The 21,455-nt window shown below is 44.2% G+C and overlaps 1 protein-coding gene across 5 annotated transcripts in view; it reads left to right on the forward strand.

Annotated features, from left to right (window-relative positions):
• The window catches only part of LOC135495767 (calcium-transporting ATPase type 2C member 1-like), a 465,754-nt gene that overhangs the window by 146,509 nt on the left and 297,790 nt on the right, over positions 1–21,455 (forward strand). The gene's annotated exons all lie outside the window — the stretch shown is intronic.

The following is a 21,455-nucleotide window of genomic DNA, read 5'->3' on the forward strand; positions in this document are numbered from 1 at the left end:
GAGGGACTTCTCACCAACTTAGTTGGAATTTTAATTCCTAACAGGAATCCAGACCAGGTAACTGATACTTTGCCCGACTGGTTGGAGTTGCTGGCTGCACTACCGACTTGTTCTATTTCTCAACGACATCTTTTGTTTATATAAGGATTTTTTTGTTTATATAAGGAGTGTGGGGGAAAAATTTCCCCGTGTGATTCAGTCAACAACATAGTTGGGCCATATTTTGACTCTTTATCGATAGGCGCCAAGGCTGTACCTTCTCATAATCCACGATTTTGCCCAAAACCTCCTATTATCCCATCGATTTCTCCTTTTCCTCTTTTCACTGATACTTTTTACAATAATAATAGATAAAATCTTCTTTTTCTTCCTCTCATTGTACACAACAAAATCATTGGCAGCCATGTTTCTAGATCTAAGATTTCCCTGCCAGAAATAATAGATATTTGCACTCAGCCTTGACCAAGGTTTTGGCCTAAATATAGTGCAGGACCTAAATATTGCTGGGATTATGTCTTTCGTGTGAGTGGGTGAACGACTCTCAACTTCCAGTCACCTGTGCACCTGTTCTTAATTTTAAAGCCAACTAAGTTGGTGAGAAATCCCTCGTGTGGCGGGCTTTAGGCAATGGGCCTACGACATCGACTGAGCATCTGGAGAAAATGGGAACCAAGGGTAATGGTTGCAAGGGAGCCTTTACAACTTCCTTTTGAAGCTGCCTGAATTTGACAATCCACACAGGTCTTCACATGCTCCTTAGTGTCCGTATACATTTGCGGCCAATAAAACCGCTCCTTTAGTTTGAGGTAAGTTCTATCTGCACCGACATGTCCGGCAAAGGGCGCCTCGTGGACTTCGTGTAGGACTTCCCCTCTGAGTGCAGTGGCAAGCACGATAGCCTCATGCAGGGTTTTATGCTGACCCCTTTTGATGGTGGCCAAATACACGAGTATTCCGTTCCTGTTAGTGGCAAATCTATCAGCTGATAGGAGGATTTGTCGTGCAAGTTTGTCATCATTCGGTAATGTTCTAGTGTGGCAATACTCCTTGATTGCTGGCTCTTCGCTCTGCAATCGTTTGATGTCTACGGTCTCCCACTGTAATGTGTGTACATCATACGTGCGCCTGGACAACGCATCCGCATCGCCATTTGACTTCCCACTTTTGTTTACAATCGTTTACTTTACTTTGGTCACCACAACATCTCCGCCACTTTTCTTATAAATGTTTAGTTTTAATTTTGAACCTACATTTAAGTAATCGTGGTATTACTTTGAAGAAACAGCTGTGTGAATGAGAGGCCATCAACTGAGTTCTATCAGTTATAAGTTCTAACTTAAAGGTTAACTGAAGTCATAACCTTAAAAAAATTGTATTCAACATTCTCACAGTTCTGCTACCGAAGTAGGTCACGCGTCTGCATTCGCGTTATCTCAGCAAACCTCGGCCGCCATTGTTTGGTGATCGTTATTCATCACGATAAACGAGCTGAATGATATGCCTGTTATCTGCTTTCATCCTCATTAATTGAGTTTGTTAACCAACTTTGAATAAGCACATTACATCAACTGATGCCTGGACAATGTGATTTCCAAGTATCATGGCTTGATAAACCAGAACCCAAATGATTGTTTTTAAATTGTTCCCAGATGCCAATCTTCTGCTCGCTGTCTTGTCACTATGAACACCAACTCTTGTTTTTCTCTCGGAAAACTCCCAAAATCTGCAACGGTCACGAAATCTCTCGTAAATCACTCGTAAAGTGAAGGGAGGCTTAATCAGATTACATGGCCAGTGGCGATCCCTCTCGTAAAGTCTCGAGTTCTTGAATTCCGAGACCTTTCGTAAGTTTTTTGACATCTTTCAACAGTATAGTCTATCAAACGGTTACTTTCATGTTGGTTGTCAGGGGGCGCAATAAGTCCGACCATTATGATCAGTGTGCTCAATATTTATGATAGTTGTTAGTTCCACTTCCACATAGAAACATAGGAGGCGGATAAATTTTTGCCGTTGCCTAACTTTTATAAAAAATCATCTATGCGCACCACAAGCAATTCATTTATTGAGTGATTATGTTGATGACCTTTAATGGGTTTATTTAACGCGTTGGCCATTGATGATTCCAAATAAGCATTACAATTTGAATAAGCATATCTCGCATCAAATTTATAACCTGATTAAGTGTGTTATAAAAAAAATCAGGTACAGTAGAACCTCCCTTAGCGGACACCTCTGCCAGGCAGACACCTCTACATTACGGACACGTCCGGCCAGTCCCGGAAGTCATTTCCACTAACAAAAACCTCTGTACGGTGGACACCTCTCTACTCTGAATTGCGGACAGGGCGATGGCCAATTTTTGGTCCAATTCCCTCCCCAATTACGGACAGTAGGCAAAAACAATGGTTTCCCGTGTGCACTTCGAGAGTCAAGTAGGCCCGACAGGTGTGATATTTGCGTAATTAATCAACGTAATTACCCCCATGGCATTGTGTTTTTGTATCCTAATTAAGCTGCGGCATTTGTTTACTCCTCTTTTCAACTAATCACACAGGCCTATTGTGTCAACAGACACTCATAAATCCACGCGGTTTTGTCAGTGTTGCGGCGAATATGGGTTAGAAATTAGAAAAAAATAATTATTAATCAAAGGTGGCTGATGGACAGAAATTATGGTGTTTTTTTACACATTATGACACGTCGAGGAGATTTTGCAATAAAAGGGGCACCTTTTACCAGAGAGATTATTCACTCTCTGAGTTCCAAAGTAGCTCACGTTATTCAACGCAACATCACAAGCAACTACCGATCAGCCAACAGGTTTAAGTTTCTACGCTAGATGTCGACACAGAGAAAACCAAGACCTGCAAGGCGGGAACTTCTAATCCACCTATCGGACGATTTGGCGGACACCTCTCTATTGCGGACACCTGGGTCCAGTCCCATGGGTGTCCGCAATAGAGAGGTTGTTCTGTATTTGCTATTTTTGGATTTTACCCGATCGTCTATGCATGGTATGAGTGTGTCCATATCACACCCAGTGTGAATCGAGTTGAGTGTGTAGGACGGGCGATGGCAGACCGATTCCTCGCGTCAGTGTATTGTACAATTTTTATTCCGCGCCTCACGTTTGCAAGGCTAGACTGACGCGTCGACATTGCGTTTGGTAATAGGAGCCCATTGCTGCAGAAATTAACAGTTAAAATGTCAGTCTGTCACTACTGCAGCCTCTGAAGAGACATAATCTTAAAACCACTTATGCCTTGACCTTTTTAGCTCACCTCTTAGCAGAGGTGAGCTTATCCCATACCGTGGCGTCCGTCGTCCGTCGTCGTCGTCGTCGTCGTCGTCGTCGTCGTCCGTCGTCCGTTAGCAGGGCACGTTTCGTAACTGTTAGAGCTATTGAGTTGAAACTTGGTACACATGTACCCTTATGTAATGACACCTGGGAGACCAAGTTTCGGTCCGATTCGTTTCATGGTTTGGCCACCAGGGGGCCAAACGTTAAAAGTGAAAATATGCAATATCTCCCTCAATAGTAGTCGGGAAATTTTGAAAAAATTATGGTAGGTACTTCTAGCAAAGGTGCATCATATATCCTCCGGGTTTTTGATTTGACCTCCTTTTCAAGGTCACAGAGGTCAAATGGTGTAAATTGGCCGTTAGGATGTAACGATGGCACGTTTCTAAACTGCAATGACTATTGATACCAAATTTGGTACACATTTACCCCTTAGTCAGCTGATCTCAGGGACCAAAGTTTGGTCCAATATGATTCACCACTTGACCACCAGGGGGCAAAATCCAAAAACCTTAAAAATGTGATTATTCCTTAACTTCTTGCCCGATTGCCACCAATTTGATATCATGGGTACATCTAACCACCATACAGTATATGTCACACAGGTTTTTAATTTGACCTTCTTGTCAAGGTCACAGAGGTCAAATGGCGTAAATTCGCCGTCAGGCCGTAACAATGGCACGTTTCTTAACTGCAATGACTATTGATCACAAATTAAGTACACATGTACCCCTTGGTCAGGTGATCTCAGGTACCGAAGTTTGGTGCGATCTGATTTGCCGTTTGGCCTCCAGGGAGGGGGCCAAATCCTAAATTCTTCAAAATGCCATTATTCCTAGTAATGACTTGCCCGATTGGCACCAATTTTATATCATAGGTACATCTAATTCTAACAACCATTCAATGTGTCACCCAGGTCTTCTTTGATTTGACCTACTTTTCAAGGTCACAGAGGTCGAATGTACTGTAAATTGGCCATTTTGGGGAAATTGTAATTGCTTGGACCTACATCAAACCTAACACTACATGACACAAGACCATGCTCTTTATCCATCTTTCCTCCACATGAGGTGAGCACAATGGCCCTGGCCATTTCATTTGGCTCACCGTTAGGGGAGTCTACACGATAGCCCTGTGTCCGTCGTCGTCGTCGTCGTCGTCGTCGTCCGTATCCTGTGTGGCACGTTTCTTAACCGTTTGTGCTATGAACTTTAAACTTTGTACACATGACCCCCTATGTCAGAGGTACTCTGACACTGAATTTCGGTCTGGTCTGGTTCATGACTTGGCCACCAGGGGGCTAAAACTTAAAACATAACAAGTGTGATATGTCTCTTATTAATGATCCGTTTTCAATTAAAACATTTTGGTAGGTACTCCTAGCAAGGATACATCACATATCATACGGGTTTTTGATTTGACCTACTTTTCAAGGTCACAGAGGTCAAATGGTGTAAATTGGCCGTTAGGATGTAACGATGGCACGTTTCTAAACTGCAATGACTATTGATCCCAAATTTGGTACACATTTACCCCTTAGTCAGGTGATCTCAGGGACCGAAGTTTGGTCCAATATGATTCACCACTTGACCACCAGGTGGCAAAATCCAAAAACCTTAAAAATGTGATTATTCCTTAACTTCTTGCCCGATTGCCACCAATTTGATATCATGGGTACATCTAACCACCATACAGTATATGTCACACAGGTTTTTAATTTGACCTTCTTGTCAAGGTCACAGAGGTCAAATGGCGTAAATTGGCAGTCAGGCCGTAACTATGGCACGTTTCTTAACTGCAATGACCATTGATCACAAATTAAGTACACACGTACCCCTTGGTCAGGTGATCTCAGGTACTGAAGTTTGGTGCGATCTGATTTGCCGTTTGGCCTCCAGGGAGGGGGCCAAATCCTAAATTCTTAAAAATGCCATTATTCCTAGTAATTACTTGCCCGATTGGCACCAATTTTATATCATAGGTACATCTAATTCTTACAACCATTCAATGTGTCACCCGGGTCTTCTTTGATTTGACCTACTTTTCAAGGTCACAGAGGTCGAGTGTACTGTAAATTGGCCATTTTGGGGAAATTGTAATTGCTTTGACCTACATCAAACCTAACACTAAATGACACAATACCATGCTCTTTATCCATCTTTCCTCCACATGAGGTGAGCACAATGGCTCTGGCCATTTCATATACTTATGTAAAACAAAATCACTGTATCAGAAAATGCTTCATGATATTTGCTGCTCGGGTTGTGCATAAGGGAACAAAACGGCAAAATAGCTGTCAATCACATTGTCATTTAGCCGTTACTGTTAAAGACCCTTATTTTTCAGTGATTATCTCGCAAATACCACATCGGATTATCACACCAAACTACTCATTTCTTTTTGGCTCACCGTACTGTGAGTCTATACAATAGCGCGGTGTCCGTCGTCATCGTCATTCGTCGATCCTATTTCAAAAACAGTGGCACGTTTCTTAACCACTGGGGCTATGGACTCAAAACTTTGCATGCATGACCCCCTTGGTCAGATTACCTTTGACACTGAATTTCGGTCCGCTCTGATTTTTGACTTCGCCACCAGGGGGCCAAAATTGAAAACATAAATAGTGTGATATCTCACTTATTAGTGATTTGTTTTTGATGACATTTTTATGGTAGGTACCTAGCAAGGATATATCACATATCTCATATGTGTTTTTGATTTGACCTACTTTTCAAGGTCACAGAGGTCAAATTCCGTAAATTTGCCGTTTGAGTGTAACTGTGGCCCATTTCTTAACTGGTAGGGCTATGAGCTTGGAAGTTCTTGTACATGACCCCCTAGGCCAGATAACCTCTGACGGCCAATTTTGGTCTGATCTGATTCTTGACTTGGCCACCAGGGGGCCAAAACTGAAACACAAAAAGTGTGATATCTAACTTATTAGTGATTTGTTTTTGATGAAATTTTTATGGTAGGTACTCCCAGCCAGGATACATCACATATCTTAGAAGTTTTCGATTTGACCTATTTTTCAAAGTCATAGAGGTCAAATGGCGTAAATTGGCCGTTTGAGCTTACCTGTGGCACGTTTCGTAACTGCTAGGGCTATTGGCTTGAAACTTTGTACACAAGACCCCCTAGGTCAGGTCACCTCTGACACTGAATTTTGGTCTGATCTGCTTCTTGACTTGGACACCAGAGGGCAAAAAGTGAAAACCTAGAAAGTGTGATGTCTCACTCATTAGTGATTCGTATTTGATAAAGTGTTATGGTTGGTACTCAGGCAAGGATACATTGTATATTATACAGGTTTTTGATTTGACCTACTTTTCAAGGTCTTAGAGGTCAAATGCCGTGAACTTGCTGTTTGGCGGCCTAACTATGGCATGTTTCTTAACTGCAATGACAATTAAGTTCATATTTGATGCACATTATCCCAAAGGTAATGTTGCCCTAAGTTCAGTCTGATTTGATACTGGTAGTACCTCAGAGTCTTCCTCGGTCATATCTCAAGAAACATTCATTGTCAATTAAGTTGTTACCTAAATACCCTTGAGCACAATGGCCCCTGGCCTTTTCATTTGGATCATTAAACACAATAAGATTGATACGAACAACACTGAATGACCGCAACTTACTGATGTCAGGTGATCCTAATGCGTGTCTATAGAAATGTTCCTTTTGAGCTAAAAGTATATTCGTCCATGAATGAAAACATGTTTTCTTTGTTATTTTACCAACAATAAACTTGCCATGGCCTCATACACCTTTCTTTTCCACCGCATGCATGGCAAACTATGAACTTCGAGTATCTAAGTTCCCGAAAGTGGAACATCATTTCGGGTGTTCTCTCTTCCGTGTTAGGACACTGAGATACAGTACGGTCAAATTATGTTGGGAAAGTCTGGAATAAGGCAAGTGGGCGTGTCTTCGGAAGGTGTATCAGCATGAAATTTAGGAGCCGTAGAGCAATGACAAAACTGAAGTTAAGAGTCATCCGCTTTTTATGTCGTTCATACTCTAACCAGGTCAGACTTTTGCATGTGTACTCTTATCGGACACACCCTAGGAAAAATTAATCTATTTATAACAGAAAAATGATTAGCTAGTTCACCTAGCTACACCTAGGCGGCACCCCAATACTTCTGCCTCTGCCTCGTGAAAGCCGCCATTACTCAGTACTTTTTCCGCGGCGCATTGTTCAACATTGTGCCGTGTTTCGCCCGTCAACTCGGCCGATTAGAGCCTGTTTGGGTTAAAGAAGGACTTCCTTGGGAAACTTTTCTGTTCAAGATCATATCTGAAAGCGGGTGAGATCGTTCTATTTTTCATTTCCTCCCTTTTTTTGTCTTTGTGAGCGGTTTTTGTCCGCATCTCCAAAATTATTTTCCAGTATCTTCCCGGGCTTCTGGTCACGTGACCTGTTCACCCTGCTGCGTAGCTGTGGTTTGGATATTATATTATATCATATTATGTTAGGATGCTTCATTCCGTTCCTTATTATCGTCTTTTTTGTTTTCTTTGGGGTTACCACCGTGTCTCCTGGCCCTCTTTCCCTTCCGGGTTGGTGATGGCCCGGTGTCCGGTGTGTCGGAGATTCATAGTCCCCATCCCGTTTCTTCCCTGGGTCAGGGTTCTGACTAGTCAGTCCCTGTCTTCGTCTTCCCCCTCCTCCTCCGCCAGGACCCCGCTGTTCAGCGGCGAGGTCCCCGGGGCTCTGGAGAGGTTCTGCCCTCACCCGCCCCGTCCCCTAGGCTGGGAACACCCCTTCGGGGATGTGCCCCCTGGGGAGGTCTTGATGTCGAGCATCGGTGACCCTGTTTTAGGGATGCTCTGCAAGACTTCGTCCGGCCCCCCCCTTCTTCGGCGGGCAGGACACTCGTGGGGACTCTGGACATTTTACGTCCCAATCCCTCAGACAGCGCGGATCCGGTTTTGGAGTCTGAGCAGGCATTTATTGACCAGCTCCTCCAGCTCTACCACGTTGAGACCGTTTCTTCTGCCCCTGGATCCGCTCCCGGCCTTTTCAGGCCGGTGAGCAGCCTTCTGTTCTCACAGATGTGCTCCCCGTCCCCCTCTGGGGCTTTCGATGGGGTTGCGACTGCTCTCGTCCTTAGACTGCCAGTCCCCCCTCTTCGTCTGCGGTTGCCCGGGGGACCACCATCCCTTCGCCATTGGGTGGGCAGCACACCCGACTCCTCGTCCCTCCCTGGGGACAACGGTCCCTCCTTTGGCGTCCCCTGGTGGTGCAGGGCCGCGGTTAACTGCCCCGTCCATGCTGTCTTTTTCCCTGCCGGGAGGTGTCCTGCCTAGTATAGCCAGGCGCCTAGTTAGGGCGTTATGGGCGGGCGAGGGATCCACATGTCTCCCCCTGCGTAGGGTGTGGTTAGGCCTACCGTTTCACTGGTACGCCCCCACCCTGTTCCGTCTTGCCATGCCGGGATTGCGGACGGGTTTGTTTCACAGACTCGCCCCCCTCCCCCCTCTCCCATGCCTGCCCCAAGGGAGACCATTCAGGACCCTCGACCAAAATCTTCCGATGGCCTTACGGCTGATCAGAGGCAGATGATTCAGGGCCTCACAGACCACCTGGGGAGTACAGTCAGCGACGCGCCAGGTCGAGCGGCCGGTGGCTTTTGACCTAGGTCATCAGCCTATGGAGTGTGATTTCTCTGACACACATTCTCTTTACGGCCCGGCCCCTCAGGCTGATTTCCCCTTGGGGAGTGAGGATCCCACCATGGTGACGGGCATGCGCGATCTTCGCGCTGTAGTTTGGCAGTATGTGCCACTAGAGACATGCCCTCTCCTGTCGGTTAACCCCGCGCTTGGTCAGTTTTGCCATTTTGCGGCCTTTTGGGATCAGTGGTGTCAAAAGGACTACCCCGTGCCAGACAAGGGCGGCCCTTTCTTTTTTTTTATATATATATGTAAATTTATTAATCAATCTTATGATTAAGAGGAGGCACAAAAAAAGCAATATGCTTAACGCTTATGCCCCCTCATTACACTCTTTACAAATTACATAAAACACAAGATGGACAACTGTAATTGACCGAGGTCAGATATCACAAGATATAATGTGCAGAGATATCAGCGAGTAAATCTGCGTGTTCTTTCAATGTAAGTTTGAACTACTGAAAATATAGATACATTTGTATCATGGGAGTAAGCCTCGTTACCAAAAAGAAAATCCTGTACAGTATACGGTAAAATTCTAGGTGGAGGAAATCTATCCTCGAGTTCAAGTACCAACTGATGTCTCTGCGCAGTATACCGAGTGCAGTGAAAAATGTAATGATATGGATTCTCAACTGGCTTGTCGAAACAATAATTACAAGACGGGTCAGCAATGACATGATTTATAAATAAATGATAATTCAACCCGCTGCAACCAGTCCTTAATCTACAGTGATATATATTCCTCTCTCTCGTTGTACCAAAGAAGTACCAGGCTGGGGGTTTAGGTTGACAAAACATATGACACAGCATTTTTTTGAATATTCCAATTGAGGGCGCATTTCTAACTTTGCTTGGTAGACTATTCCAATCCCTAGTTGTAGCGGGAAAAAATGATCGATAATAATACTCAGTCCGGCACAGAAATGGTATAAAGTCATCTTGATTACGAAGATTGTATACACGATTATCACCCACCCTGGGAGGTAATAACTGTCTCAAATAGGTTGGTGTTTCGCCATAAATGATTTTGTAAAACATAACTAATCTATGAATCTTTCGACGATGAATAAGCATGGTGTAACCCAATTCTAAATAAAGATCTTCACTGGAGCAACTCACGGTAGCTCCAGTGATGATACGTAAGGCACTGACCTGCACCTTTTCCAAATTAGTAGCTAGGTAATCAGGAAGACCATCCCATACGACGTTGGCGTATTCTAAAATTGGTCTAATATAAGAGTTATACATTTTTTCTAATTTTTTTCTCTGTACTTTATATTTCAAATTCCTCAGTATTCCAGTTCGGGTCAATGCCTTTGTTATAATTTGTTCAACATGATCATGATAAGTACACGAATCATTAAAAATCAAACCTAGATGCTTGTGACTTGTTACAAAATTTAAATTCTCACCATTCAGAGACAAAGGAACCTGCGAATCTACATTCCTTCTACTCATGATCATACATTCAGTTTTATTTGCATTAAAAGTAACTTGCCAACGGTCGGCCCATAGTGAAAGCTGATCTATATCTCCTTGCAAGGGATGATATGAATTAGGTAAATCCTCCGATACTAAAAATTGAAATGTATCATCCGCAAACAGGCGTAAGTTGCCAAGAATGTCGTCTATCATATCATTTATAAATACCAAAAACAAGAGCGGTCCAAGGACCGAACCTTGGGGAACACCCGCTGTTACTGCTTTCCAAGTTGAGGCTGCACCTCCCAAGACCACACGCTGCTCTTGACTATTGAGATAATTTGAAATCAAGTTTAAGAAATCTCCAGCTATCCCCAGTTTCCTTATCTTATATAAAAGAGCTTTATGTGACACTTTCTTATTCCACGACTCCATCCTGGACACCTTAGGTGCCTAGATGCAGTAGGACCACCTTACAGAGTCTACTTCGGCTCCTAAGGCCGCCCCCTGTCCACGGTCCAGGTATCGTGAGGCGGAGAACCGACGCCCTGAGGCTGGACCCTCGTCCTCGCAAGCCTCCTCTTCCTTTAGTGCCCAAGGGCAGCATAGACTGAGGCTCCCTCCCGCCGCTCCAATATGCCCCACACCACACCTCCTCTGATAGGGGTGGGGGGTTTGGCAGCCCAAGCGACCCTTCCAAGGTAAGAGGGGTCGCGGAGGGAAGCACAAGTTACTTTTTGGTCCGTCCTCTTGTGCCTACAGGTGGCGCCCCCACGGATGTCGCTGGGGGGCAGGCTGCGCCATTTTGCGGCCTTTTGGGAAGAGTGGTGTCAAAAGGATTCCCTCGTGCCGGACATGCTCTGCCACGGTGTCCGCTTGTACTTCCCCCCCCTCCCGACGACAACAATCCCCACCCCGGTCATCCTCCCCTGGACCCTGCCAGGGCTCTAGCCCTGTGTACAGAGGTTCTCTCCCTCCTCCAGAAGGAGGCTGTGAGGGTGGTGGACAATCATTCCTCCCCCAGCTTTTACAGCCACATCTTCTTAGTCCCCAAGAAGTCCGGAAAGTGGAGACTGGTCATCGATCTGTCCAGCTTGCACCGTTTCCTACAGGTGCCCAGCTTCAAGGTGGAGACAACCAGATCGGTAGCAGCTGCAGTGCAGCCCAACAATTGGGCAATCTCGCTGGATCTTCAGGACGCGTATTTTCACGTTCTTATCCATCCAGATTTTCAACCCTTCCTTTGGTTTTACTTCGAGGCCCTTCCTTTCGGCCTGGCTTCCGCTCCGCTTATTTTCACTACAGTGGACAAGGCATTCGTCGCGCCTTTTCACGCCATGGGCTTCAAGCTCCATTGCTATCTCGACGACTGGTAGCTTCGTTACCAGGCTCATCGCCGTCTGGGAAAGCGGGCAAAGTTCCTGCTTCAGACAACCAGTCGAGCGGGATGGCTCTTAAATTTAGACAAGTCCGAGATAGATCCATCTCAGGATTATGTCTTCGTGGGTGTGCGCTTTTGCATTCGAGAGGGCCTCATGTCCCCCCCTCCTGACCAGATTCTCAGGATCCGATCCCTGGTCGGGGTATTTTGCCGTCAAGACCGCATCTCAGCTCTACACTTTCTGTCTCTGCTGGGCCTGCTCAATTCGGCGGCAGACCAGGTCCCTCTTGGCAGCCTGTACATGCGCCCCCTCCAGCTTCTCTTCCTTTCGAGTTGGCGTCACTTTCGGACCCTCTCGATCATCACATTTGGATCCCGAATTTTCTCCTGGAGGAGGTTTGGAAGTTCTTGGGGTCAGAGACGGAGCTCCTCGGTGGAGTGCAGCTCAGTCCTCTGTCTCCTCAGATGTCCCTGTTCACGGACGCCTCCCTCTATGTCTGGGGCACCCATCTGAACGAAGGGGACCTGACTGCCAAGGGCACATGGTCAGCGGATGATTCGCGCCTCTCGATGAATATTCTCGAGATGTAGGTTGTCATCCTTGTGGTGAGGGCCTTCACGTCTCGGTTAAGGGGTCACAGGGTTTCTCTCTTCTCCGACAATTCGACAGTGGTCGCTTATATCCGGAGACAACGGGGACGAGGTCCAACACTTTGTGTCGCCTCACTTGAGAGCTCCTGCAGCTTTGTCGCCGCTTGGAGATTCAGCTCCTTCCCCGTCACATCCCAGGCAAGAGGAACATCCTTGCCGACGCCCTTTCCAGGGCGGATCTTCTGGTCCAGATGGAATGGACCCTTCACCGTGAGGCGGTCTCCTGCCTGGCAGGGATGTGGGACGCCCCGTTTGTGGACTTGTTCGCGACTCGGCTTAACAAGAGATTCGCCCTGTATTATTCTCCTTTTCCGGACGAGGACGCCTTGGGATTGGAGAGCCTGTCGGCCTCCTGGGACGGCCTCAATGCTTATGCATTCCCACCAACCGCTCTGTTGCTTCCAGTACTAAACAAAGTGGCCAGTTCTCGGGTCAGAGTTTGTCTGATAGCCCTGTACTGGCCAAACCAGGCTTGGTTCCCGGTCCTGCTAGAGCTCCTGCTGGAGCTCCTGACGGACCACCCCCGCCATCTGCCGGGCTGGGACTGTCTGTTGTATCACCTGATCGACCGGGTCTATCATCAAGACCCATCTTTCTACAGGCTTCACGCCTGGAGACTATAGGGTGTTTCCTCCGAGAGAGAGGCTTTTCGGAAGACGTTATCCGTAAAGTCGCTCAGCCTCAGTGACAGTCTACCCTTGCTTCATACGACAGCAAGTGGGATGTCTTTCGAGACTGGTGGAGGGAGCACGTAGTTTGTCCGGTCGCTCCCTCTCTGCCGAACTTCCTCGACTTCTTGAATTTCTTATTCTCACTCCGGAAGTTTTCGGTTCAGGGGTTGAAAGGCTATCGCTCTGCCATTTCGGTCACTTTGAAGTTGACCGATTCCTGGCAACTGTATTGAGATGATGCTGTCTCGTCTTTGCTTCGCAATATGTCTCTGGAAAGTCCTCATTCCATTCAGCGTACCCCCAAATGGGATCTCTCGCAGGTGCTAAGGGCTCTCATGAAGTTCCCATTTGAGCCTGTGCACCAGGCAGATTTTAAACATCTGATCTTTAAGACCGTCTTTCTCATGGCTTTGGCCAGGCGCAGAGATGGATCGAGCTCCATGCCTTAGCCTTCGATAACGGCCCATGTGATTCGTGCTGTCTCTACTTCTTGTGCCGACTATAAGGGAGTGGCGCTAAACGAGGTATTAGATGCGGCTACGTGGAGTTCCCACTCCACTTTCTCGAAGTATTATATGTTCCGCGTTAACAGACGGTATGCTGTCTCTCGGTCCAATTGTCGCAGCTTAGCACGTGGTCTAGGTGTTTCCCTTCCTTGTCCACTCGTCGATTTTCTCTCTTCCCGGGTGTCTTCATCCCCCCCCCGTGAGTTTCAAAAGAGCGGGTGGGGTGAACATAGCCATTTGTCTGGGCTGTCTTGCCCGCACATTTGCCCCATCCGGATGTCTTAGGGTTAAGCCGCCTAAGACTTTTTGGAGTTATACCGTGGGTCCCTTTTTTGGGTTACCCCTATTTTAAATCGCAGCATTTCTTGTAATTCCAGTGTACAAAATGTGCTGAGCGTTTACCATGTGAGGTTTTTTCCCCTTCTCTAGGAAGGGTGGGTTCCCCCATTTGGCTGGCCTTTGTTTTTTCTCAAAGGCCATTAGCCTGGGTTGCCCCCATGCTTATTTTTCTGGGTTCCCTTGGTCTCACCCGTTGGGTTTTGCTATGCGGCTCTGGAGACAGTTCACTTCACTACATGGTAAGACACCGTTTACCCACCTTCCACAGTTGTTGGTATTTGATGCAAAAGTCTGACCTAGGTAGAGTATGAACGACATAAAATTTCCATTTCCTGTGGAAAAGTTATTTTATTAGTTCATACCTACCCAGGTCAGATTTACCACCCTGCCTGTCCCCACAGCAACGGGACTTACTCTAGCGTTTGAGTAATAAGTACTGAGTAATGGCGGCTTTCACGAGGCAGAGGCTGTATTGGGGCGCCGCCTAAGTGTAGCTAGGTGAACTAGCTAATCATTTTTAGCTCAGCTGACAAAGTCAGCGAAGCTGGTAATATTACTAAGGGAATGGTGTCCGTCCTTCCTGCCATCCTTCCATGTCAATTTTGGGCATTTTGTAACCGTAAGACCTAGGCACTTTGTTGACGCTGCTAAATTAGGAGTAGCCCAAGGGGAACTCAGAAACCAAAAATCAGCGCGATCCGACCTACATTCGGCGAATGAGGTCATCGGGAAGTTTAAACTTCTTTCCTTTATGCCTCGGGCCACAGAGGAAATATTGTTTTCAAATCTGGCCGAATATTTTTTAATAATTTTTCATTTTGACTTGTAATGGAATTAGTTTAGTTTTCACCGCCAGTTGGCGCTACAGGCACATTTGACAGATTTTTTGACGATTCAAAAGCCCGGGTTATGACGTATAGTTGCGCAGTTGTATTCTGCGCATTGAATTGGCCAGGGAACCAGGCTATATTTCAGCATAGCCACTGTGACCATTGTAAAGATGGAAGATTAATTTTGCAAAAAGTAACCAATTTTCTGCTAAAAAGTAGTCAAGTAGGCGATATTATCACTAGTTCCTTTCAGTGGGTAGTCATAAGGTCTTAAGGGAATACTTTCAGAAATTAGTTCTTGAAAATTTGGCCACAATTCTGTGAAAACGATATCGGAAATGCACGCTCTGTTCGCGATGTATTTTGAAGTGGAGAATTCCCACAGTATGTGCAGTGAATCGGCATGATTCTGTTTGCATATTAGTTTTTAGTACTACGATTCTTACATGAGTAAAAAGTAGACGTTTTAAGCAACACAATATGCAGGGGCTTAATCAAATACCTGCACTCCCTGTGGGGTGAATAACATTACCTTTTGAACAGCTGGCTGTAGGGGGGTGATTGGAACAGCCGGTATACCTGCTGACCTGCTGAGCCCAGATAAATGTTATTTTCAATCCATGATTGCAGGTCACCTGATTTTCGAGAATTCGCGGGAAATTGTAAACAAACGCATGTGTGCAGTTCAAATGTAAACAAAAATGTATTTTTGGTACTTTTGGTTGCTGGACTTGGGTTTTCCCGCAGTTAGGAGCTGGGGTCAAATTGGTGGTCTATTGTTTATGGATGCTGTTTTAGTCAGCGGTAGCCCTTTATTATGAAGGGATTTTCAAATATGAAAACAACCCTTTGTATTGTAAATTCCAATCACCTGCAGGACAGGTCAATTTCTCTCAATAAAATTAGTTTTGTTGACTCCTGTAATCTCTACCTTATCAAAAAAAAGACAGTGGTGTTAGTCCCAAACTGGTCATTTCTATTTATTTTGACCTCTGTTAAATCAGGATACCTCTCAATTACAGACAGCATTTTGTATCCTTGTGCTGTACAACCAAGCCTGGACATACCACAGTTGTCCATGGAGAGGTCTCATCCTCTTTGACACTTCTTTTCTGTAAAGCTACCGATACAACATACTGAACTAGGGATATCTTCCGTTGCCTCCTGTAATATTTGCATACCATGGCTGATTAGTTCAATCATATTTCATCCAGCTGGCAGCTCTGCATTGGAAATCTTAGTAGTATAACGTGTTCTCTTGACCTTCAAACAGTAGTATAAAGCTGATATTTACTACTTTACACCCTCAGTCCTATGTTATTAGGTCATCCAGCTGAGCGCCAGGCCCTTGGGCCTCTTGTTCTATTATAAATAGATTAATTTTTCCTCTGGTGTGTCCGATAAGAGTACACATGCAATAGGCTGACCTGGGTAGGTATGAACTAATAAAATGACATTTCCACAGGAAATGGAAATACACTGCTATAGAAGTAGGAAGACACTCGACTTGGAAAAAGTGCCATTGACCTGGTCATTTTTCAATAACACTATACTCGGTCATGTGTAACAGAAGTGATGTAAGAAAGGTGATGGGCTCATGTCAAATGGTAAACTAAATGTAAATTGTCAAAATCAATAACCTTGACATATTAACTCTCTGATCTCGGATTGCTTTTTTATAATTTATAACTTTCCATCTTACTTGATGTTTACCGTTCATTCTAATGAGGCAATAATCGCAGTCACCAAGCACAATCATGAATTGGGCAGGCATAAGCAGTCGCTCTGCTCTGTGATGAGTCATTAGCGATCTCCTGAAGTTGTCTGTCGTCTGAAGAGTTTAGTGGTGTGTTTTTAGCTCAGCTGACAAGCTGAGCTATTCATATGAGTAAATGGTAGAATGAATGTCCGTCTGTCTGTCTGTCTGTCTGTCTGTCTGTCCGTTAAACAGGCACGTTTCAAATCTATGGCGGATAGGCGATAGATTTTCCCTATAAGCCATTTAGACCCTTCAGGACTCCTGAATAGACCAAGTGTGGGTCCGGCAGGATTAACAGTTTGGCCACCAGGGGGCAAAAAGCCTAAATCACAAAACAATTTTTTGGCGCTTTATTCAAGCAGATAGAAGCTTGAAATAAAGTTGAAAAGGACCGCATGCTTGTAGGTCTTGAAACTACTAAGAGTAGTTTTGATTGATACTACCAGTTGGCGTTACTGAGCCAAAATCTGTGTTGACCTAGTTTAAGCTTGATTTGAATTTCCCGCTCTTGTATGACTCTGAAGGTTGTGGGTTCCAATCCCACTTCGGGTCAATTTTTTTTTTTTTTAATTTTTACTTTTTTCACTTGTAAATACATTTTCTTTACTTTTTTGAATAATTTGGTGGGCGGCCATCTTGGTTTTTTTTTTCTATTTCAAAGCCTTTGTTGTATCCAGAGTGACATGAATTTTATGGTTGGTGTACAATAAGTCTCCTTTACATGATATCACATGGGCTTTCTATTTGACCTACTTTTCAAGGTCAGCCTGGCTCAGGCACTTAGATTTGACTAATAAGTGGCATATTTGTCACCATTTAAAAGTCTTTTTACTTTGGTATGTTTGCCTGATATATTGACAAAACTGAGGTTGAAAGAGATCTATCGGGTACTTTCCATGTTCATATATTTCAGCTGAGCGCCAGTCCCTTGGGCCTCTTGTTCCACTAGACATTTGTCTTAAAGCAAACTCATTCTCACAAAAGTGAACCCATTGCAAAGAAGAATGATACCAAACTGGGTGACATAAAAAGACTCAAAATAACCTCCGGGGAACTATAGTTTAAACTAATTACAAAAATTCGGTACTGTGTGTGCCCCTCTCAGACTCATCATAAATCGATCTTGAAATATGTCTGACTGTTTACAGCATGGCGGGCGTGTCTCCTTTGTCTTTGCCTGTTGAGTCGCTATACATGTGTAAGGCAGTCGCAACAGAGCTTTGGACCAGGTGGTAAGGATTATGTTTGATTGTTTCTAGAGACACAGTCACATCTTTGTGGGAATAAAGCGAATAGCAATTCCTAGAGAGACATTCACTATCCAGTTCTTCCTTGTCTGTTTAGATGTGACACTAACATGACTAATGGGAGACTGTCGCAACATAACGCGGGCCTAAAGGTCAGATATGATTGTTCCTAGTGGAGAGAGACACATCCCGTCTTTCCATGTCTGTTGAGATGTGACAATACTAAGAGACTGTCGCAGCATGACGATGGCCTAACGAGTTGAAAGAAATTGCGAATTGTTCCTAGAGAGACACGTACCGTCCTTTCAAGTCAGCTGAGGTAAAACAGTAGGTGACTTTCAGATAATAACGCAGGCAAGGTGCTGGACTAATCGCTGATTTTTCCTTGAAATATAGTCACATCACCATCTAACCTTGTTTGTTAAGATATGACACTAATACAAGAGTCGAAGTCTGTCTCTCTAGGAATTGCTATTCGCTTTATTACCACAAAGATGTGACTGTGTCTCTAGAAACAATCAATCACACCTAACACGCCTAAATGTAATGGAATATAATTGAATCTTTCTGTCTTGTCTGTGGATAAAGAGTTCGACCCCATCATCTTTCCATGCTTGTTGAGATGTAAAACAGTATAGTAGGCTGTCGCATTATAGCACAGGTCAAAATGCTTTGGATTATCAATGACGATTGAGATATGAGAGTAACTGGTAGTTATAGTTGTTGATTGTTTATGTGAAGACAAATACTTAATCGCTGTCATTCCAATTCTGTGGAGACCGAGACCGAGAGTGTTAAAGCATAACGAGTATGGGACAATCACATCTTGTTTTTCATATTTGATTTATGGTGTTCGGACACTGAAACAAGATTGTCATTACAGTCACAGCTTTAACGTAGGAACCCGCAGGTTAAAACTATTTTTGATTATTTTTGTTAGCACATTGTTTTCCTGCTACAAGGCGAGGCAGTCTTCGCGATCCCTAATTAATTTCCAAACATTGATGTTCAACGTGATGTAAATGTAGGTAAATACTGGTATCTTGTCATGTTCATAGAAATTGTATCCAAAGGGCTTCCAAGACATGAACAATGGGTTCTACCATATTGACACACCAGGCTGGGGAGGGAAAATCTGGTGATATCATTATGACAAAAGTAACTGTTGACATAATATGATGTCAGTTGCGATATAAAACTAATGTCGCTATTATTGATACCATTCTGATAAGTCTAAACAAAATTTCTAGACCTTAGTCAACTATAACAGATTGACATCAATAAAATGATGTCATGATAGACAGGCTCTATCAAATTAGTCAGAATGAATTTGTGGTTGAATAGACTACCATGTTGAGAACTCACAGTGTTCACAACCTAGTCAGTTTTTTATTTGGGGGGGGGGGGGCGACACTCACCTGTGGCCCTGTTGAAGGGTGACTGACCTGAGACAGACTCAATACATAACGGAGCACTAAATCGTGCATGCATTGATTGTCACTCAGGAGACTCACACCCCGTCTTGATCAGTATTATTATTAAATCATAATGTTGGACGTGAAGGTGTGTGGTTAATCTACGCATGAAACACTAAACAGGTTTATGAATATTGTAGTAACTTAGCTTTATGCATTTCAAATATCCTGCAAAAGGCAGTATCTTAAATTTTATGTCGTTCATACTCTACCCAGGTCAGACTTTTGCATGTGTATACTCTTATCGGACAGACCCGAGAAAAAATTAATCTATTTATGATAGAAAATGATTAGCTAGTTCACGTAGCTACACCTAGGCGACGCACCAATACAGCCTCTGCCTCATGAAAGCCACCATTACTCAGTATTTTTGGCTCACCGTAGGGGAGTCTATACAATACCGCAGTGTCCGTCGTCCGTCGTCGTCCGTCGTCGTCGTCGTCGTCGTCGTCGTCGTCGTCGTCGTCGTCGTCGTCGTCGTCGTCCGTCGTATCCTAGTTCAAAAACAGTGGCACGTTTCTTAACCGCTAGGCCTATGAACTTATAACTTTGTACACATGACCCCCTAGGTCAGATGACCCGTGACACTAAATTTCTGTCCGATCTGATTCTCTACTTGGCCACCAGGGGGCCAAATGTGGATATCTAAAAACTGTGATATCTCGCTTATTAGTGACTTGTTTTCGATGAAACTTTTGTTGTAGGTACTCATAGTAAATATACATCTTATATCATACGGGTTTTTAATTTGACCTACTTTTCAAGGTCACAGAGGTCATATGGCGTAAATTGGCCATTAGAGTGTAAACTATGGCACGTTTCTTAACCACTAAAGCTATGAACTTGAAACTTGGTACATATAACCCCCTATATCACATAGCCTCTGGTGCTGAATTTCAGTTTGATCTGATTCTCAACTTTGCCACCAGGGGGCCAAAAGTGGAAATCTAAAAAGTGTGATATCTCGCTTATAAGTGACTTGTTTTCGATAAAATTTTTATGGAAGGTACCCTTAGGAAGAATACATCACATATCTTACGGGTTTTTAATTTGACCTACTTTTCAAGGTCACAGAGGTCATATGGCGTAAATTGGCCGTTAGAGTGTAAACTATGGCACGTTTCTTAACCAGTAAAGCTATGAACTTGAAACTTGGTGCATATAACCCCCTACATCAGATAACCTCTGATGCCAAATTTTGGCTCGATCTGATTCTTTATTCGGCCACCAGGGGGCCATAATGGAAAAAGTAAGAAGTGCAATATCTTGCTTATTTTTAGTGATTCGTTTTCAATAACATTTTTATGGTAGGTTCTCCTAGCAAGGATACATCACATATCATATGAGTTTTTGATCTGACCTGCTTTTCAAGGTCACAGAGGTCAAATGGCGTAAATTTGTCGTTTGATTGTAACTATGGCACGTTTCTTAACCACTAAAGCTTTGAACTTGAAATTTGATACACATGACTCCCTACGTCATGTAACCTCGGACACCGAATTTCGATCTGATCTGGTACTCAACTCGGCCACCAGGAGGCCAAAACTAAAATAGGTAAAAAGTGCAATATCTCGTTTATTATTGACTTGTTTTTGATGATATTCTTATGGTACTTACTCCAAGCAACGATACATCACATGTCATACCGACTTTGGTTTGACCTATATACTATACATGTACAATGTTTCTTAATCTGGATGAATTACAAAGCACCAAATATCTATACGGTGAGCACAATGGCCCCTGGCCGTTTCATTCCTCGGTGCATTGTTGAACACTGTGCCGAGTTTCGCCCATCTATTCAGCCCGTTGGACCTAATTTTGGGTTAAAGAAGGACCTCCCTTGGACACCTTACGCTGGAAGATTGCATCTGAACACGGGTGAAATCGTTCTGTTTTTAGCTACGCTGGCTTCCAGCGGAGCTTATGGTTTGTACTGGAGCTGGCCGAAAGTAGTTCCAGCAAAATAGTTGCATTTTCATCCAAATTTGCTATCGCTGGGCCAGAAAATGTGCTAGGATACCAATATTTTGAACTCTTGTTTCAATAGGATTATAGCTGTTCACAGCAGAAAGACTAAACGCCCCGTAATTGGCAGATTTTAAGCTCGAAATTGTCGTCTGGTCAAAAGTGGCAAAACGGTCTCGATCCTACCTGTCTCTGTAATGTACTGAACGCACTTCACATA

This window comes from Lineus longissimus, chromosome 11 (assembly GCF_910592395.1).
Source record: "Lineus longissimus chromosome 11, tnLinLong1.2, whole genome shotgun sequence".
Taxonomy (NCBI): domain Eukaryota; kingdom Metazoa; phylum Nemertea; class Pilidiophora; order Heteronemertea; family Lineidae; genus Lineus; species Lineus longissimus.